Source organism: Delphinus delphis, chromosome 19, assembly GCF_949987515.2.
Source record: "Delphinus delphis chromosome 19, mDelDel1.2, whole genome shotgun sequence".
Taxonomy (NCBI): domain Eukaryota; kingdom Metazoa; phylum Chordata; class Mammalia; order Artiodactyla; family Delphinidae; genus Delphinus; species Delphinus delphis.
Genome location: NC_082701.1, coordinates 34,582,118 through 34,591,548, shown reverse-complemented (window position 1 = coordinate 34,591,548; position 9,431 = coordinate 34,582,118). Strand labels below are relative to the sequence as shown.

General features: G+C 35.8%; 1 pseudogene; it reads left to right on the top strand.

The window, feature by feature from the left end:
* Positions 1-510: 510 nt before the first annotated feature.
* Positions 511-1,742, top strand: LOC132414141 (large ribosomal subunit protein uL3 pseudogene; annotated as a pseudogene).
* Positions 1,743-9,431: the final 7,689 nt, after the last annotated feature.

Below are 9,431 nucleotides of genomic sequence, written 5' to 3'. Positions count from 1 at the left end.
TTAAAGCAAAGTTCAAAATAAGATCTGTATAACATCCATGGCAGTATTTTCACTTTGAAGATTTATGGCATGCTACAGCCTAGCTTTTTTAACAGGAATGAAAAAAGTAAACATCAAAAAGAGGGAATTCTAGCTCAAAGTAATTTGAGAACTCATAAGAAATCACTTGTTGGCTTTAAATTAATCCATTCATTCCAGTCTTGACTAATTGCTTTTCAGAATAGTGAATTTCAAGGTACAATTTCATGGCCACTATCATTATTCTTGGAAAACAATGGAAATGCGAATGATATTATGACCAAAGACAGATACACAATTCCATTTCCAAAATGGCAGATTCTGGAAAGTTATGTGCTATTTTTAATAAATTTGAGAACTTATTGTTAAAGTAATGGGCAATGACCATGTAGGATAAAAAATGAGGATAATTGAGAATCAACATGAGTTCCCTGGGAGGAAATTAATCCAAAGTAACATAATGTTGCTCTACCGGCAGCATCCTATGGCAGGATGTCTCCCTGGAAGTTCTCCGCTCCCAGGCATGGGTCCCTGGGCTTCCTGCCTCAGAAGCACTCAGCAGCTGGCACTGTGGGAAGGTGAAGAGCTTCCCCAATGATCATTCTTCCAAGCCTGTACACCTCACAGCCTTCCTCGGCTACAAGACCGGCATGACCCACATGGTGAGGGAGGTCGATAGGCCAGGGTGCAAGGTGAACAAGAAGGAAGTTGTGGAGGCTGTGACCATTGTGGAGCTGCTGCCTGTGGTACTGTGGGCATTGTGGGCTATGTGGAAACACCTCGAGGCCTCCAGACCTTTAAGACCATCTTTGCTGAGCATTTCAGCATGAATGCAAAAGGCACTTCTATAAAAACTGGCATAAATGTAAGACAAAAGCCTTTACCAAATGATGCAAGAAGTGGCAGAACGTAACGGCAAGAATCAGCTGGAGAAGGACTTCAGCAGCATGAAGAAGTACTACCAGGTCATCTGTGTCATTGCCCACACCAAGAGGTGCCTGCTTCCTATACACCAGAAGAAGGTCCACCTCATGGAGATCCAGGTGAACAGAGGCACTGTGGCAAAAAAACTGGACTGGGCTGGTGAGAGGCTATAGTGGCATGTCCCTATGATTCAAGTGTTTGGGTAGGATAAGATGATTGCTTTCATTGGGGTGACCAAGGGCAAAGGCTACATAGGGGTCACCCGCCATTGGCACACCACGAAGCTGCCCCATAAGACCCAACAAAGGCTGCATAAAGTTGCCTGTATCCCAATACATGTTACTTTATGCAGCCCTTGGTAGGCTGCCTGGGTGGCCTTCTCTGTGGCTCAGGCTAGGCAGGAAGGCTACCATCACCACATTGAGATCAACAAGAAAATCTACAAGATCGGCCAGGGCTACCTCATCAAGGACAGAAAACTGATCAAGAAAAATGTCTCTGCTGATTAAGATCTGTCTGACAAGAGCATCAAACCTCTGTGTGGCTTTGTCCACTACGTTGAAGTGACCAATGGCTTTGTCATGCTCAAAGGCTGTGTGGTAGGAACCAAGAAGCAAGTGCTCACCCTGCATGAGTCCTTTCTGGTGCAGACCAAATGGCAGGCCCTGAAGAAGATTGATTTCAGGTTTATTGACACCACCTCCAAATTTGGCCATGGTTGCTTCCAGACTGTGGAGGAGAAGAAAGTATTCATGGGACCCCTTAAGAAGGACAGAATTGCAAAGGAAGAAGGGGCCTAATGTCAGAACAGATTGCACAGCTGATAGAATCTCAATAAAATTATTTTCCAGTCGGGGGGGAAGTTACACAACGTTTTTTCTCTGATAAATTTTTAATGTTACTGATCAGCAAATCACTGCCAAGATGATGTATTAATTTCAACAAAGAAAAGTATCACATAATACCCTTAGAAATAAAGTAATAAATATTAACTTTAATAGCACTCATTTTAATTAATTAATTAATTGATTGATTTTGGCTGCGTTGAGTCCCAGTTGCAGCACGTGGGATCTTTCACTCTTTTTAAATTTATTTATTTATTTATTTTTGCTGCATTGGGTCCCAGTTGCAGCACGTGGGATCTTTTATTGTGGTGGGCAGGCTCTTTGTTGTAGCAATGTGGGCTTCTCTCTAGTTGTGGCACTCGGGCTCCAGAGTGTGTGGGCTCAGTAGGTGCAGTGCATGGGCTTAGTACCCCCACAACATGTGGGATCTTAGTTCCCTGATCAGGGATTGAACCCATGTCCTCTGCATTGGAAGGTGGATTCTTAACCACTGGACCACAGGGGAAGTCCCCCAGTAATAGTACTCTTAAGAGGATTACTTAAGTATTGATTAATGGCTATAGATCATGCTGAGTAAAGCTTCAATTATAGCACTGTAGTTTTCTGACTCTATTTGGTACCACTTAATAATTAACTGGATGAGAAAAATGATTTTCAAATCAGATAGTAATTTTTAATATCAGTTAGATATCTAAAGCTGAAAAGATATGTTAGAGTGATGTTCTCGAACAGCTAAAGTCCCTCCAACCAAAATCAACAAGATAATGAATAAAGATACATAAAAATAATCTAAGAAATTTTACACAGTCCATTATGCAAAATCTGGTTTCATAGCAGGTCCTATGAAAAAAATATCCAGAGGATTGATTTATTCACAATTTTTATTTTCATTCACTCATTTAATAAATATTTATCACCATGTCCTATTCTGGGTACTGGAAATATAATAGTGAATCAGAAAAATAAAAACTCTTTTCTTCTAGAGCTTACATTTTAATAGGTTGTAGCATAATATTAACAAATAAATAAATAAACAAGATAAGATTCAAAATATTTTGACTAGAAGTAGTGTTGAGGACTAATTTAGGCTAGGTCAGGGATTCCCACTGAGGATATGATATTTGAGCTCAGAATACTAAAATGAAGGATCCAGATATAGGAAAATCAGGAGTTAAAGTTTTAAGGCAGAGAAAACATCATATGTGAACACCTTAGGTGGGGGAGGATGAGCTTGGCCAAGTAAAGAAAGTGGCAAGTGGTAGAATAAAAAGATAACAATGATTGTGCAGAGTAAGATCATTTAAGAATTTTACAGGTCATAAAAAAGAAATCTGATTTTATCCCAAGTGAAATGGGAAATTCCTAGAGCATCTTGAGTAGGAAAGTAATATGATTATATTGTATCCATTTGACAGATCATCCAAGTTTCTCTGCAGAGAAAAGGACAGTGAGAGACCAAGAGTTGACACAAAGAAATTTATTAAGAGTAATCCTGGTGAAATAATTGTGACTTAGACCAGAATGGTGTCAATGGAAATGAAAATAATTGAATGGATTTAGAATGTAATCTGAGGGTGAACCAAACAGAGTGAGTGAGAAATTAAACATGAGGATGCAGAGAAGACTCAAGAGTGACCCTTGGTTATAGGGATTAAAGAACGAGGTAAATTGTGGTAGAATTTACTTAAATTGGGGAAATATAGGGTAGGAATATGTTAAATTTAAGAAATCATTTGGATATTCAAATGTAGTTTTAAAATAGATCATTCAATATTAATGTACTCAGTACAAATTAAGCTCATTGAAGAGGTCAGATCTAATGATACAGATTCTGTAGATGTCAGCAAATAGATGGGACAACACCATTGAAGAATACATAATGAGAAACTGTAGAAGTAGAAAAATGGAAGAAATAGGGTTAAGCCCTGTGACATTTTAATATTTTGAGGTCAAACAGAGAAATAAGGACCAGTAAAGCAGTTTGAGAAGGAGGAATAAGAGGAAAAAATCAGGAGAATATAGTGCTACAGGGACCAAGACAAGAGGTGGTTTCAAGAATGAAGAAGTGATCAGCTAAGTAAGGTATTGCCAAGAGGTTAAGTAAGATAAGGAAAGATAAGTGACCATAGGACTTCTTCTGGTCATAGAGGATAAGATAATACAGACCAATCCATCCACTAATAATAACTAAAAGTGGTAAAATATTAAAATAATATGTAATACTTAGTGATAAATCTGACAAAAGATATGCAAGACCTGTACACTGAAGACTACAAAATACCACAGAAAGAAACTGAAAGACATGTAAATAAATGGAGAGTGGAGAGAGACAATTCGTTCATCTTTTGAGAAATTCAGTGCTTTTAAGATGTCATTTTCCTCAAATTGATCTATAGCTCCAATGCCATTCCGATCAAAGCAGATATATTTTTGTGTAAAAAAAAAATGGAGAGCTAATCCCAAAATACGTCTAGAAATGCAAAGGACCTACAGTAGGCAAAACAAATTTGACAAAGAAAAAAATTGGAAGACTTATATTACCTGATTTCAAGAGTTATTTTAAAGCTTAAGTAGATAAGGCTGTGCAGTATTGACATCAAGAGAGACGAATCCAGGAAACAGCATGGATAGTCCAGAAATAGTTCCACACAAATGAGGTAAATTGTTTTCTGACAAAGTTGCAAAGGCCATTCAGTAGAGAAAGAATAGTCTTTTCTATAAATATTGTTATAATTATTTAGAAATCCATATTAAAAATAAAAAGTGAATTTCAATCCATTCTTTGCATGATTTACAAAAATTATTTTATGATATATAGTAAACCTAATTTCAAGAACAAAAAATTATGTTCCAAAAGCAAACAGGAGAAAACTTTAGTCAATGATATATATGACACCAAAAGCAAGATCTAATTGAAATTAATAAATAACACTTCATCAAAATTGAGAACCTCTGCTCTTCAAAAGACACTTAAGAGAATTAAAAGACAAGCTATAGGCTTGGAAAAAATATTTTAAAATTACATATTTAATCAAAGCTTTATATTCAGAATATTTTTAGTGTAAAGAAGACTCTCAAAACTCAACAATAAATGTACACAACTCAATAGCAAATGTACACAAGACATAAAGAGAAATTTCACTAAGAAAGATGTACAATTAGCACATAAGTAAGTGGAGAGTTACTCAATATCGTTAATCATCAGGAAAATGCAAATTCAAACTGCTATGAGGTATCACAAAATAACTACTAAACTGGCTAAAATTTGAAAGATTGACCATATCAACGGTTGGCAAAGAAGTGAAGACAACTGAAACTCCGTACACTGCTGATAGGTATGTAATGTGATACAACCTGTTTGAAAAAGTTTGACACTTTCTTAAGAAATTATACATACACCTACCATCAGACTCAGCCATTCTACTCTTAGATATTTACTCATGAGAAATGAAAACAAATGTCCATATAAAAACATGTACAGGGATGTTTATGGAATCTATATTTATAATGTCCAAATTTATAAACAGTACAATATCTATAAAAAGGTTAATAGATAAATTGTGATGTATTCATATAACAAAATACCATTCAGCAGTAAGAATATATGAAGAATGGTTGCATACAACAATATAGATAAATCTTAAAACTATTACGCTTAGTGAAAGAAGCCAGATAAAAAAGAACACATTGTATATGACCCCATTTTTACAAAATTATTTAAAATAAATGTCAATCCATAGTTACAGAAAGCAGAACAGGGATTGCTGGAGCCCAGAAGTGTTCAAGGAAGGAGAGCAAGGAGAGAATATGAAGTTGTCCAAGTAAAGTGTTGGTGGTGATTTTATGTTTATCTTGATTGTGGCAATGATTTTAAAGGTACATGTATATGTCAAACTTGTCTGGCTGTGTAATGTATTCTAAGCTTCTATATCAATTAACCTCAAAAAATATTTTAAAAGTAAAAACATTCCCCCTGACTATGAAAATGAGAACCAAGGGAGATTTTTATTGTACTCCCTTTTAAATTTTTTTGGATTTGTACCATGCAAATGTTCTTCCCATTCAAAGTGCAATTAATTAAAAATTTCTGTCCAACCTGTTCCACATAAGATACTAATCTTGGTATCATTCACTACTAACAGCTTTCTCTTCTTTTCAGTCATCTTTGTTTAATCAACACAGAATTCTGTCGATTCTGTCTTAGAACCGTCTTTTGAATCTGTTATATTTCTCCCCTATTTTCACAACTCTTGTCTAACTTTGTCAACTTTCGTAAATGTCATCTTCTTGCTGAAGTCTTTTCTGACTCTCGCAGGCGGGTGATTGCCTTGGTCTTTGGACTTGGTCTTTTGACAGATTTCTGTAACAGATTTTGGAATATTTATTACAAATAAGTAATATGCATTTGTTCCTTTTTGTTCCTATGTCCATCTCCCCAAGACCATGTCTTATTCCTATTCAACAAATATTTGTTTCAGTGAATGTGAAGAATGGTTAAATGAAAATATTTCTCCTGGAAGGATTATCTAGGGGAGATATAACTGCTTTCATCTATTTTAAAAGCTATCATTTTTAGATAGGTATATACTTATTTTGTGTTTTTTAAAGATGTAAACCAGAGGAAATAAATGGATAATAATTTTGATTAACCAAAGAAATAATATATTTAAAATCTATTTCAATTAGATAATAAACACATAAAACCAGTAAATTTAAAAGATTAAGCATTACAGGTAAAACAAGAGTTCCTTTTATGTAACATATTCAATTTCTGCTCTTACCTTACCCCTTGCCAAAAATAACCATTATCATGGGTTTGATGTGTATCCCTCCAGACTGTTAAATTAATTTCTTCATCACTAGACTTTCCCCCAAATAAAATAAACTGCCCCATGAGGTGATGGAGGTGATTTCCTCCATCATAGTCAGCTGGATGTCCAAATGTTATAAAGACTCTCAATGCAAAACCTGTATTAGTAAGAAATTTGAATTTGGTCTCAAATATGTCTTCCAGGAATATTATTATGTAATTATATATTTCTACACCTGCAAATATGTATATTTTGTCCACTTTACCATTCTCAAATTGGAGCAACTATTTAGATCTAAACTCTTAGGACTTTAGATCTTAAAACAAAAATATATGTATTCAAGTAACACCTTCTTGTATTCTTTCATTGTCTTTCAAGACTCCCAGTTCTCATACTTTTAACAGTTTCATTCTTTTAAGATCTGCAAGTGACTCGACGTAGAAAAAAACTTCCATAGCATTACTAATAACTCTTTTCAGAATGTGTTGACACCCAACTTTTTGGAATGAAACTGAGCTGTTCTAAATGATCTGGTTATAAATATGTGATTTTGTGATTTATAATAAAAAATATATATTTGGTCTTCATCACTATTTTTGGCACAGAGATCCTAAAACCCCTAGAATTTCCTAAGTGATGAGATCCATAAATGTGTCTTTGGTTATGTCAGTGAGGTAAGTTTTGGACTCCACCTAAGGATGGGAGCTCTTTGCAGGTGGAGCCAACAAAGTGATTGATGGGTTGAAACTTTCGGTTTCACTCCCTCAGCCTTTGGAGAGGGGAGAGGGACTAGGGGTTGAATCAATCACCAATGACCAATGATTAAATCAACCATGCCTATGTAAGGAAGCCTCCAGAAAAACAAAATAATGGGGTTCAGAGAGCTTCTGGGTGGGTGAACAACACGTGGAGATTCAGGGGGAGTGGCACACCTGGAGAGGGCATGGAAACTCTGTGTTCTTTCCTCATATCTTTCCCTATATCTCTTTCAACTGGCTGTTCCTGAGTTATACCCTTTATAATAAATCCATAATCTAATAAGTAAACTCTTTCTGTGAGGTATATGAGCTGCTCTAGCAAATTAATCAAACCCAATGAACCTCTGATTCATAGCCAGTTGGTCAAAAGCCCAAGTAAGGTGGTACCTGAAGTGTGGTGGGGAGTGGTGGATATGATGCTATCTCCAGGTAAATAGTTTCAGAATTGAGTTGAATTGTAGAACACCTAGCTGGTGTCTGGGGGATTGTTTGCTGTTTGTGTGGGGAAAGACCCAATCACTCCCATCTTGGACTTGATCCAGGAACCTGATAGAAAATAAACAACCATACCCATTTTCATATGTGACATTTTCCAATTATAGACCTGTCAATGAAAAAAATTAATCAATAGTCAATCAAAGAAAGAAATGGAAAATTTTATTCCAGCCAACCTAAGGATTATAACCTGGGAGATAGTCTTTCAGAAAGCTCTGAGGACTGTTCTGCCTGTTAGAGGTCAAAGCACAGTCATATAAGTTTTTGAGACAAAGGGTTTGTGGACTAGGAATGTTGCCTGACATTCCAGCAAACAAAGAATGTTGCCTGGCACCCCATTTCTATAAGGATAAAGCCATCAGCCACAGCAGTTGCCCACTGACGGTACACCCTGAGGGGAATTCAAGATGGAGAAAAACAGGAAGTATTCTGTGATTTGAACACTGGTTCTTAATATTTAAGATGCATATCGAAGGAATAACTTCAAGGAACCCAGATCCTTGTATCTTCCCAGGTATAGAAAAATAATTAAATAGAGTTGTCTGTTTTTTGTGTGATTAACAATAATATTTTAATGTTCTACTACATGTTTTTTGCAGCAAAAGTACTCCTATATATCTTGGCTTCTCCCTTACCTCTTTGGAGCAGTTCTTGAGAGCGAACTGAGAGGCTGTCTCCTGGGATATAGTCCTCAGTAAGATCCCCAAGTAAAACCTAACTCACAATATTTAGGTTGTGTGTTTTTCTTCAGTAGACAGTTTGTACATCAAAGTAACATACTGACGGTTTATAATCCAACAAGGTGAGTAGTGGGTCATCATAATCCCTTACAAGATTGAGAAACAAATGTTATCTCCTAAGGAGGAGTTACCTTGCTGGTGCCAAGAGGAAATTGCTTTTTCTTTCCTTTTCCTTTCTTTCTTTTTTTCTTTGTTTTTTTGTTTGTTTGTTTGTTTTTGCAAGTAGGCATTCCTGTATCTTCCATGGGGATCTAGATAATGTATAATACAGATATACAGTGCACACTAACTGGGAGGGGGTAATGGCTCAAATGGACAGAGAATTTAAGAATTTTCTTGTCCTGCTTTAAAAATAATTTTATTTAATCAAATCAAAATACCTATAAAACTGTCCAATTCATTGTGCATGCATAGATGTCTTAAAATGTCAGAAGTACTAAACAGCTGCAATGTGTCTGTACTACCAAAATTATAATAATTCCTATATTATAAAGTAGTATAAACATAAAATTACAAATAGTGATTTATATCACAAATAGTATAAAAAATAATAACTTCCAGATTAGGGGAATTTTACCAACTTTTTGCTTTTTAAGAAATAAAAATACGTCCAGATGTGTTGCTAAAATTCTTTCCTGGGCCCAGAAGGAATATGATAGATTTTTCAGAGATGTGTTCCAGATTTCTTAGTTACATGTACCCTGAGAATACCTGATGGACTTAGAGTGCAGGAGGCAAATTATCAGCAATGTGCCTTTAAATGAGCAAAGTGTATGATTAAAGTCAACCTGGGGGAGTTGAGGAAGATGGATGGAAGCGTAAGAAGCAGAAATCACCATC